The sequence below is a fragment of the Phocoena phocoena genome, chromosome 7 (genome assembly GCF_963924675.1).
Source record: "Phocoena phocoena chromosome 7, mPhoPho1.1, whole genome shotgun sequence".
NCBI lineage: Eukaryota > Metazoa > Chordata > Mammalia > Artiodactyla > Phocoenidae > Phocoena > Phocoena phocoena.
Window position 1 is genome coordinate 2,686,540 of NC_089225.1, and position 12,489 is coordinate 2,699,028.

The following is a 12,489-nucleotide window of genomic DNA, read 5'->3' on the forward strand; positions in this document are numbered from 1 at the left end:
CTTCCCTGAGTCTCAAAAGGCTGGCTCTAGAGTTAATGATTAGAAGAATGTGAACATGTAATAACAAAGGATAGCAGTTGGGCCAGGAAAACTGGTAACAATTTAAATAATAGATCAGCTGTAGTATAGCAGAGTCAAAAATCTTTAGTTCCTCCATGAAGGGCATATATAACAGTGTCTGATACACATTCCTAAGTTGTTCTTAAGAAACAAGACTCCCAGGCAGTGGCAGCAATGTTGGTCCATATGGGAGGAGGGAAGGGAGTTTGTGAGCCAGAGAGGGGGTGGCAGTGGCCTGAGGAGGCCTGGGCAGCAGCAGCAGTGGAGGCCGAGGTAGACCCTTCTCACTGCAGTGTTCCAGGCAGCCACTACTAATTGATTGGAGTTAGCCTGTGAGGGATTGACAGCCAGGCCAGTTTGCTCTGTTCAACTGTCCCACTGAGGATCTGTTGAAGAGCCTGGAGAGGAGTGGCTAGACCAAGACCTCCCCCTACTTGAGCAGGTGTCCTCCTCCCTGCACCATCCATTGCCACCATGTCAGGGAAGGTCCTCAAGCCCTGGGCCTCAGGGGAGAGGTAATAGGAATCTGGAGCCAAGACCATGTGACAGAGCTGGCCCTCACCACCACTGTCTCCCCCACCCTGGCCCCAGGCCTGGCACCATGATGTTCCGATACCATGTGGGCATCCTCGCTGGCTGGTTCCAGGACTGGAATGAGTGTGAACAGACAGTGACCCTGCTGTCACTTCTGGAACTGGTCACCCACACCCAGGCCCACTTCCTGCCGCTCTGCCTGGAGCACTCACTGGCAGACAACAATGACATTCACCTGCTGGAGTCAGAGGCCAACAGTACTGCCAGTGTCAGCCAGTGGCAGCAAGAGTCCAAAGAGAAGGTGGTGTCCCTCCAGCTGTCCCACCTACCCCTGCTTCAGCTGGGTGACATGGAGGCCAAATCGGAGTACATGAGGATGTTGCAGAAATGGCTGGTCTACTCGATTGAGAGCAATACTTTCATCAAGAAGAGCCACCAGGTGCTCTCCTATGCCCTCATCCACCCGGCCACCACGTTGGAGGACCGCAGTGTGCTGGTCTTCTGGTTGAGTCACTTGGAAGAGCAGCTAACTAGTGGCTTCCACACCCGGCCTGAGCCCACCTACCACTCAAGCCAGGGCTCAAATGAGTGGGGCGGCCCTGCAGAGCTGGGGCCTGAGGAGGCAGGACCAGGCTGGCAGGACAAGCCACCCAAGGAAAATGGACAAGTACCCTTCCACCCACCCAGCTCAGTGTCGCCAGCCATCAACAATATTGGGAGCAACGCAAACGCAGGTCTCCCCTGCCAAATTCACCCCAGCCCACTGAAGCACTCCATGTCACTCATCCCTACGAAGCCCCAGGCCCCTGGTGAGTGGCCGAGTCCAGAGGACCTTAGGGCCTGGGCAGCTTTCACCATGCCTGGCCACACACCCCTCTCACCCCAGAGTAGTGTGGCCTCGTTTGGCAGTGAGCAGATGGAGGAGCAGGGCTCCAGCCAGAACACTTTTCAGGTGGACGGCAGTGACATGAAAGATGTGCCCTTGTGGCTTAAGAGCCTCCACTTCCACAAGTACACAGCCCTCTTCTCACAGATGAGCTATGAGGAGATGATGACACTGACTGAGCAGCACTTGGAGTCTCAGAATGTGACCAAAGGTGCCTGCCACAAGATAGCCCTGAGCATCCAGAAGCTACGAGAGAGGCAGAGTGTCCTCCAGTCCCTGGAGAAGGATGTGCTGGAAGGCGGGAATCTGTGAAACGCTCTGCAGGAGCTACAGCAGATCATCATCACCCCCATCAGGGCCACTGTCCTCCAGGCCACTGTGGCTGCCGCCACTGCCACAACCTCTACTGCCAAGGACGGGGTCTTGGGTGGAGGGAGCCACCACTGCCAGGTGCAGAGCCTCCCCTGGATCGCCCTGACACAGATAAGGGTAGTGAGGCCAAGGACCCTTCAGCTGCAAAGAGCTACCCCCCTCCACCAGCTCCAGCTCCCACTGATGGCAGTGAGCCAGCACCGGCGCTGACTGAGACACTCCCAGTCAATTTACACGGGTGATGGGCAAAGTGTGCACGCAGCTGCTAGTGTCCTGACCAGATGAGGAAAGCATCACCAGTTACCTTCAGCTCATCGAAAAGTGCCTTACTCATGAGCCTTTCATGGAGACACAGAAGAAATGGCTGCTGTCCTGGAAACAGCAAGTGCTGAAGCTCCTCCACACCTTCCCACGCAAAGCCACACTAGAGATGCAGAACCACCGGCAGCAGAAAGGCTGGGCATTCAGCTCCAACTCACTCCCCATAACTGGCTCTGTGGGGATGGGGGTGGCCCGGCGGACTCAGCGGCAGTTCCCAATGACTCCCCAGGCCTTTCTGCCTGGCAGAATGGGCCTTCTGAGTCCCTCAGGTATTGGGGGCATCTCCCATTGACATGCACTCACCAGCTCCAGCCTTCGGGGCCAGGGTCGACAGAACCTGTGGTTCGCCAACCCTGGTGGCAGCAACAGCATGCCCAGCCAGAGCTGCAGCTCTGTGTGGTGCACCCACTCGCTCCCGGTCCACTCGTCTCCCCGGGCCATTCTCATGTTCCCTCCAGACTGCCCGGTCCCTGGGCCTGACCTGGAGATCAGTCCCACTCTGGAGTCTCTGTGTCTGAGCATGACAGAACACGCCTTGTGTGGTGAGCCTTTCCTCTTTCCCTGACCCAGTTCCCACCTACCCAGCAGTGTCTCCACCTCTGAACTGAGCAACTCAGGGTCATTCTGAGGGGTCCCCAGGGGAAGCCGGACTCCAGGAAGGGCCTGACTGGCACAACAGGCTATGTGAGCACATTTTCTTGGGCCTCCCACCAGCTCCTGAGCTTCCTCCCTTCCTCCATTTCTTACCACAGATGGGACAGACAAAACTTCCACCATCTGATGGGACCCACAGCCCAGCGCACTCATAGGCTCCCCGGGCGGCAGGCGGGGGCCAACCCCCAACGGGCTTTTCCGCGACAGTGAGAGGGTGGGCTGGCTCAGCTATACATCCTAATATTTTTCTACTCTCTCACCCTTTTAACTTTTGTTTAACGTTGGCACACGCCTTGCTCACTCCCAGACCCGTCGAGGGATCTCTGCTGAGGCCCAGGGAGGTAGTGGGCAGCCAGGATAAAGGGGGCAGGGATTGGCCAGCCTGCCTGCCCCCTCCTTCCCTCCTTCATCCCCCACCTGGCCCCATCCCACCCCTGCCTCCTCCAGACTGCCGGCCGCCTGCCCCTCCCAAGGAAACAGAGACTCACTGACCCACTATCTTGTTGGGCCTGCTCAGAACCATCTGACATTTGGGGAGAGATGAGTGAGGTAGATAATCTGCTCTCCTGAATGTTGAGAGGAGTTGAGATAAAGGCAGGTGAGGAGAGGAGCGTGTTTGTCTGCGCGAGCGCGCTCTCTCTCTCTCTCTCTCTCTCTTTTTCCCTCCCCACCCCTGTCACCTCCTTGCTGGTTCTTCTCCTTCCCCATTCCCATCATTCCCTGAGGACAGGAGCCACTCTCCTCTCACTCACCTCCTTTTGCCCTGTTTATCAGAGGTTCTCTGCAATTAATTTCTTAGGCCTATTTAAGATACATATTTACATAGTTCTTAACTGTTTTTCTCTCTGATAATTCCCTCTCATTTTCAGAATCCCCAGGCCTCTCTCTGGGCCAAGAAAGTGGCAGAGGGAGCCTGAATTTTACGAGGGAAGAGGGCAGAGCCCTTCCTCCAGATCTCCCTAGTCCTTCCCCGACTTCCCGCCGGCCCTGGCTCCCCAGATGCAGAGGTTGAAGGCTGGAAGCCAGGGCAGCCAGTGAGGTCAGGAAGTGTGTTGACTTAACATCTCCTTCCTCCACCGACACAAACCCTTCTCCACTTCCAGGTCTGGTTGCTGAAAGACTTGAGGGTAAGGAATAAAGGAAAGGGGATGTTTCTTGGTTTCTTTCCCCACCCCCATCCCCTTTTCTTTCACCATTACTCTACACTCACTCCTCATTCTGTCATGACCTCACTTAGGTAGAACACTATATCATAAGCCAGAGATTCGTCCCAGCCCCAGAGTCATACAGCCCCTCCGATCCCTGTTGGTACTGATGGGTTGTGCTGGGGCCAAGGTGGAGGGAAGGGATTTGGGGGTTTAGGCTTTGGGGAAGCCAGATTCTCTATTCCAACCCCCTGTCCCCCTCAACCCTCCCCAGTGGGTCATTCTCAAACTTTTCACACCAAAATGGAAAAAATGTTATTTATAGATACATTTTATGAATAACTTTTGTTATGAATATGGCTGGTAACCATTGTGTATGTTATTAAAGATACAAAATGCTGTGGGAGGGAAAAAAGGAAAAGAAGCAAGACTCCTACCAGATGGAAACTGCTGACCACAAGCATGTAGGGAGACCCCAGACCTGTTGGGATCAGAAGGCTGATGATGTTGACTCCTGAAACATCGACCTGTTACCTCACCACGCACCAACTGGAGAACTGTGAATGAGCTGATCATGCACTCTGAGACCCACCATCTCCTTTTCCCATTTTTGCCTTTAAAAACCTTAAGCCCTGGCCAGCCAGCAAGATGAATCTGAGACAAACTTAAGTCTCCCATCTCCTCAGTTGGCGCCCTCTTGATCAATAAACATTTTTCTGTTCTAATTGCTGACGTTCTGGTTTATTTGGTCTCACTGTGCAGTGAACACATGAACTTGGGTTCAGAAACACTAATTGCAGTAATCCTTTTGAATAAAGTCTCTCCTCACCTAAACGTGGGTGTGTTTTTTGTTTGACAATAGAAATCTTATATGCTATGTACAAAATGCCCTCCATTTTAAAGGGTCCAGCTGATGAGGCAGCAGTTATATTTTCCATAATCTAAAATAGAGAATTTTTTGTCTTGGAGACAGTCAGACACAAATAAGTAAAAGAGAACAGCTGTGCTGTAAATAACAAACCTGGAAATCTTCACTTCTTACTCTGACTCTGTTGGTAACCACTGTTCTGGCAATTCCCTTTAGCCTTAAGAGTCCCATTTCCTCCATTGCTAGGGTTATGTGACTTGGTGAGCTCCAACGCCTCCTACAGTTCTTCTGCTTGGAGATTGCTAGTGAGATTGAATGAGGAGAAACAGAACCTATTTCAGGAGACTGGAGACCCTCAGAATGAGGGCGAGAGTTTGTCTGTGAACTGCTGACTGACTTCAGGCTGGTGTTGATGCCTCATGTAGGGGGCAGAGAGTGAGGGGTGCATGCCTACCTGGGAAGAAGATGGCTGACCATGGTCTGGCACCAGCCTCTGTTCTGTGCTGAGCTCCGCTGGACTCAGGAGGAGGACTTCAGCTTGATCAGGCAGGATCTGAAATAATCTATTGATTCCACTCATCATGATTAAATATTTGGTAAGCACTTGTTTCTCCATATGTCCTCTCCATGGGCTGTGGATCTAGAAAGCAAGCACTATTATGACTTAACTTTGCATCTCCTGCACATGGTGAAATGCCCAGTCCATAGCTAGCACTGAATGTTTTTGTTGACTGAATTGATGAATAGATTAAATTACCTTCTACTTCTCCTTCCTCTCTCCTAGGGAAAAGGCAGCAAGGTGGCTGCCTGGCTGTCATGTGGACTTATGAGAAGACAAGACCACCTGGACTGGTGGGCCCAGGGCCATTTGGAAGCTCTTCATCTTCCTACACAGTGGTGAAGGTCAGGAAGACTCCTGGGTAGTATGCATTGGGAAATTAGGCATGGGGACTGGAATATGGGGAAGACACCTGAAGCTCCTTATCCTTTTTCCTGTCCCCTGAGGCCCAGGAACACTCTCAGCTGGCCCTGCTGGAAATGGACATGGGTCATGCCCAAGCACAGCACTGAGCACAGAGTTCAGTAAATTCCACTCTTAATGACATTTTGTTCTGAAAGAACTGAAAGAAGTGTGTAGCGCAACAACCTGGGTGGTGTGAATCACATTAATAAAAGTAGACATAAATAGAAATGCTATCTATGAACAAAATGGTCCTCAAAATAGCAATTCATCATCTCATTACTCAGTCACAAAAGATAATGAGAATATAATTAAACATATACCTTAAATATTAACATGCTAAGAAAAACCACCTGAAATGCAAATCTCTCCTATACCTTCACTCTCCTGAATCATATCCTCTGCAGGCAGTGATTTCTGGGCACTCACCAACTGTCTGGGAGAGATGGCTCCCTTAGTTGAGCTCTTCATCACTGCTGGATTGATACAAGAAAATTCAGGTTTTATGCATGAGGAAGTCTCCAACTGAAAGATGTGAGATTCACGTACTTAGAAATCATTAATGTTATTATTAGTAAGTATAATGATCAATATGCAGTCATATCATCCCTGCTTCTCTGAGGAACAATGTAAACCTCGAGATAATATGTTTGCACTGCTCATCTCCCACATAGGTAGGATGAATGTGTATCAGGGGATCATACTTCAGAGTGTCGGAGTTGAATGAATCATGAGAGAATTTTCTTTTAGTCTTTTCCATAAATGACAGCACAGGCTAGCAAGTTTCTTTAAGGAATTACCTTTCTATATCAATTTCTGGGACTTTTTACCTCTCATCATTTATGGAAAAGGCATTTAAAACTGAAGAGAGCACAAGTGGTTTAAGTTGACAGGGAAAGCTGAAAGGTGCTTCATGTACCGGAAAACCCTAGGGACCTTGTTCTACTCCAGTTCTGTCATGGATTCAACAACAGACATTCCATTTAGTCACTGCATTTCAGTGTCCAACCCATATAGAACAGCACCATTGAATAAGATGCTTCTTAACTGTTCCTCCAGATCCTAAATATTATAGTTACAATGTTTAACCTTGGCAACTTCATATTTTAAAATAAACATTTGTATAGACACATAGGCAAATATGTCATAAATCATAAATACAGAGCCTGATGAATTTTTACAAAAATCTCACTACCCAGAAGTCCAATCTCTTCCATGCCCTCTGGAAGCCACTGACTTCTAACACCATAGAGAGTTTTGTTTGCTTTTGAACTTTTCTTAAGTGGAAACACATCATGTGATTTTTGTGTGTCTGCCTGTCTTATTTCTCCCAACATTATACTATGTGACCCAACCATGGTGTTGCAAGTAGTAGAATTTTCTCACTTTGTTCCTGCGAGTATCATTGTGTGACGGTGCCACAGTTCATGTACCCATTCTACTGCTGATGGACATTTGGACTGAAAAGTAATTTCCTAATAATGATTATTATTAATAACTATGCTAGGAAAATTCTTGTACATAGTTCCTGGTTTTGTTTTTGGTGTACATAAATACATATTTCTGACTGATATACACCTAGGGATGAATTCACCTACGGATGAGTTCTTAGTCCTAATGTTCAACATTAGTAGATAATTTTCCAAAGTGATTATGTTCCTTTACACTCCCACAAGCAGAACATTAGATTCTACCTTCTCCCCGTCCTCTTCAGTACATGGTATTTTAAAGGTTTTTTTATTAGACATTCTGGTGAGTGTGTATTGGTACTTCTCTGTGGTTTTAATTTGCATTTTTCTGACGATGTTGAGCACATCCTTCTTTTGTTCTTTTTCCTATTATGTTGTCCATGTTTTTGTAGAAGTTGCTTATGTATTCTGGATCCAAGTTCTCTGTTGGATACATGGAGAGACCATTTGGTCCTCTCTGTGACTGCTTTGTTACTTTTTAAAATGACATATTTGAATGTAGCCCATGTTCCTATTTTAAGGCAGTCCACTATATGAATCTTTTCCCTATAGCTAGTGCCTTCTGTGCCTTAAACAAGTAATGTTTGCCAATGCCCAAAACATATTTTCCCATAATATTTTCTAGAAATTTTGTTGTATTTTTCATATTTAGCTAGTTTAGGATAGATCTTCTATGATGGTATGGGTAGGAGTAAGAGACATGTTTTTCTGCCTGAGTATTCAGCTGACAAAGCACTTTTTATTGAAAAACTGTCTTTGTTTGTGGTCTATTCAGTGCCATTGATATACTTTGTTATCTTTGAACTAACACTCTCTGTTGTAAATCACTGTAGATTTAAAATGAGTGTAGATGTGATGAAGTATGTCTTCCGACTTTGTTCTTTCTCAAGATTGTCTTGACAATTTGCCTTCTCCATTTTCATATAAATTTTATACATTGTTCATCAGTTTCCCTCAAAAATACCTGCTGTGATTTTATTTGTATTTGTATTGAATCTACAAATAAATTTGGGAAGAATCAAAATCATGATAAAATTTACCTTTTCTGGGCTTCCCTTGTGGCGCAGTGGTTGAGAGTCCGCCTGCCAATGCAGGGGGCGCGGGTTCGTGCCCCGGTCCGGGAAGATCCCACATGCCGCGGAGCGGCTGGGCCCGTGAGCCATGGTCGCTGAGCCTGCGCGTCCGGAGCCTGTGCTCCGCAACGGGAGAGGTTATGACAGTGAGAGGCCATGACAGTGAGAGGCCCGCGTGCCGGGAAAAAAAAAAAAAAAAAAAAAAAAAATTTACCTTTTCTATTTAAATATTGCTGATATAAAACGAAGTAACTGATTTATGAATATTGTCCCTCTACCCACCAACCTTGCGATAAAGTCAGCTCATACCAATGAAGCATCTGAATGAACTATTGTATTTTCTACATAATAACTATGCCATTAAGAAAAAAACCCAGCACTTTACATTTCTTACTTTCCAATCCTTATTTTTTTGTTGTTCTTTTAATGCAAAGATTTCTCTTCCTTTTCATTTTTTTTAACATCTTTATTGGAGTATAATTGCTTTATAATGGTGTGTTAGTTTCTGCTTTATAACAAAGTGAATCCGTTATACATATACATATCTTCCCATATCTCTTCCTTCCTGTGCCTCCCTCCCTTCCACCCTCCCTATCCCACCCCTCTAGGTGGTCACAAAGCACCGAGCTGATCTCCCTGTGCTATGCGGCTGCTTCCCACTAGCTATCTATTTTACTTTTGCTGGTGTATATATGTCCAGGCCACTCTCTCACTTTTTCACAGCTTACTCTTGCCCCTCCCCATATCCTCAAGTCCATTCTCTAGTAGGTCTGTGTACTTCATTCCAGCCTTGCCCCTAGGTTCTTCATGACCTTTTTTTCCCTTTATCTCTTAGATTCCATATATATGTGTTAGCATACGGTATTTCTTTTTCTCTTTCTGACATACTTCACTCTGTATGACAGACTCTAGGTCCATCCACCTCACTACAAATAACTCAATTTCGTTTTTTTTATGGCTGAGTAATATTCCATTATATATATTTGCCACATCTTCTTTATCCACTCATCTGTTGATGGACACTTAGGTTGATTCCATGTCCTGGCTATTGTAAATAGAGCTGCAATGAACATTTTGGTGCATGATTCTTTTGGAATTCTGGTGTTCTCAGTCTATATGCCCAGTAGTGGGTTTGCTGGGTCATATGGTAGTTCTATTTGTAGTTTTTTAAGGAACCTCCATACTGTTCTCCAGGTGGCTGTATCAATTTACATTCCCACCAACAGTGCAAGAGTGTTCCCTTTTCTCCACACCCTCTCCAGCATTTGTTGTTTGTAGATTTTTAGATGATGGCCATTCTGACCAGTGTGAGATGATACCTCATTGTAGTTTTGATTTGCATTTCTGTAATGATAAATGATGTTGAGCATTCATTCATGTGTTTCTTGGCAATCTATATATCTTCTATGGAGAAATGTCTATTTAAGCCTTATGCCCATTTTTGGATTGGGTTGTTTGTTTTTTTGATATTGAGCTACATGAGCTGCTTGTAAATTTTGGAGATTAATCCTTTATCAGTTGCTTCATTTGAAAATATTTTCTCCCATTCTGAGGGTTGTTTTTTGGTCTTGTTTATGGTTTCCTTTGCTGTGCAAAAGCTTTTAACTTTCATTAGGTCCCATTTGTTTATTTTTGTTTTTCTTTCCATTTCTCTAGGAGGTGGGTCAAAAAGGATCTTGCTGTGATTTATGTCATAAAGTGTTCTGTCTATGTTTTCCTCTAGTGTTTGATAGTGTCTGGCCTTACATTTATGTCTTTAATTCATTTTGAGTTTATTTTTGTGTATGGTGTTAGGGAGTGCTCTAATTTCATACTGTCCAGTTTTCCCAGCACCACCTATTGGAGGCTGTCTTTTCTCCACTGTATATTCTTGCCTCCTTTATCAAAGATAAGGTGACCATATGTGTGTGGGTTTATCTCTGGCTTTCTATCCTGTTCCACTGATCTACCTTTCTGTTTTTGTGCCAGTACCATACTGTCTTGATTACTGTGGCTTTGTAGTATAGTCTGAAATCAGGGACCCTGACTCCTACAGCTCCATTTTTCATTCCTCAAGATTGCTTTGGCTATTCACAGTCTTTTGTGTTTCCATACAAATTGTGACATTTTTTGTTCTAGTTCTGTGAAAAATGCCAGTGGTAGTTTGATAGGGATTGCATTGAATCTGTAGATTGCTTTGGGTTGTATAGTCATTTTCACTGTGTTGATTCTTCCAGTCCAGCAACATTGTATATCTCTCTATCTGTTTTTTTTTTTTTTTTTTTTTTTTTTTTGCGGTACGCGGGCCTCTCGCTGTTGTGGCCTCTCTTGTTGCGGAGCCCAGGCTCCAGACGCACAGGCTCAGCGGCCATGGCTCATGGGCCCAGCCGCTCCACAGCATGTGGGATCTTCCCAGACCGGGGCATGAACCCATGTCCCCTGCATCGGCAGGCGGACTCTCAACAACTGCGCCACCAGGGAAGCCCTCTCCATCTGTTTTTATCCTCTTTAATTTCTTTCATCACTGTCATAGTTTTCTGCATACAGGTCTTTTGTCTCATTAGGTAGGTTTATTCATAGGTATTTCATTCTTTTGGTTGCAATGGTAAATGGAAGTGTTTCCTTAATTCCACTTTCAGATTTTTCATCATCAGTATATAGGAATGCCAGAGATTTCTGTGCATTAATTTTGTATCCTGATACTTTACCCAATTAATTGATTAGTTCTAGTAGTTTCCTGGTAGCATCGTTAGGATTCTCTATGCATAGTATCATGTCATCTGCAAACAGTGAGAGCTTTACTTCTTCTTTTCCACTTTTGATTACTTTTATTTCTTTTTCTTCTCTGATTGCTGTGGCTAAAACTTCCATATCTATGTTGAATAATAGTGGTGACAGTGGGCAACCTTGTCTTGTTCCTGATCTTAGTGGAAATGGTTTCAGTTTTTCACCATTGAGGACGATGTTGGCTGTGAGTTTGTCATATATGGCCTTTATTATGTTGAGGAAAGTTCCCCCTATGCATACATTCTGCAGGGCTTTTATCATAAATGGGTTTTGAATTTTGTCAAAAGTTTTTCTGCATAGATTGAGATGATCATATGGTTTTTATTCTTCAATTTGTTAATATGGTGTATCACATTGATTGATTTGTGTATATTGAAGAATCCTTGTATTCCTGGAATAAACCACACTTGATCATGGTGTATGATCCTTTAAATGTGCTGTTGGATTCTGTTTGGTAATATTTTGTTGAGGATTTTTGCACCTATGTTCATCACTGATATTGGCCTGTAGTTTTCTTTCTTTGTGACATATTTGTTTTTAGTTTCTGGGTGATGGTGGACCCGTAGAATGAGTTTCAGAGTGTTCCTCCCTCTGACTTATTTTGGAAGAGTTTGAGAAGGATAGGTGTTAGCTCTTCTCTAAATGTTTGATAGAATTCGCCTGTGAAGCCATCTGGTCCTGGGCTTTTGTTTGCTGGAAAATTTTTAATCACAGTTTCAATTTCAGTGCTTGTGATTGGTCTCTTCATATTTTCTATTTCTTCCTGATTCAGTCTTGGCAGGTTGTGCATTTCTAAGAATTTGTCTTATTCTTCCAGGTTGTCCATTTGATTGGCATAGAGTTGCTTGTAGTAATCTCTCATGATCCATTGTATTTCTGCAGTGTCACTTGTTAATTCTCCTTTTTCATTTCTAATTCTATTGATTTGAGTCTTCTCCCTTTTTTTTCTTGATGAGTCTGCCTAATGGTTTATCAATTTTGTTTACCTTCTCAAAGAAGCAGCTTTTAGTTTTGTTGGTCTTTGCTATCATTTCCTTCATTTCTTTTTCATTTACTTCTGATCTGATCTTTATGATTTCTTTCCTTCTGCTAACTTTGGGGGTTTTTTTGTTCTTCTTTCTCTAATTGCTTTAGGTGCAAGGTTAAGTTGTTTATTTGAGATGTTTCCTGTTTCCTAAGTAGGCTTGCATTAATATAAACTTCCCTCTTAGAACTGCTTTTGCTGCATCCCATAGGTTTTGAGTCATTGTGTCTCCATTGTCATTTGTTTCTAGGTATTTTTTGATTTCCTCTTTGATTTCTTCAGTGATCACTTCATTATTAAGTAGTGTATTGCTTAGCCTCCATGTGTTTGTATTTTTTACAGATCTTTTCCTGTAA

At 44.7% G+C, this 12,489-nt stretch overlaps 1 pseudogene; it reads left to right on the plus strand.

The window, feature by feature from the left end:
* Positions 1-661: 661 nt before the first annotated feature.
* LOC136125815 (protein Smaug homolog 2-like) lies at positions 662-2,954 on the plus strand (annotated as a pseudogene).
* Positions 2,955-12,489: the final 9,535 nt, after the last annotated feature.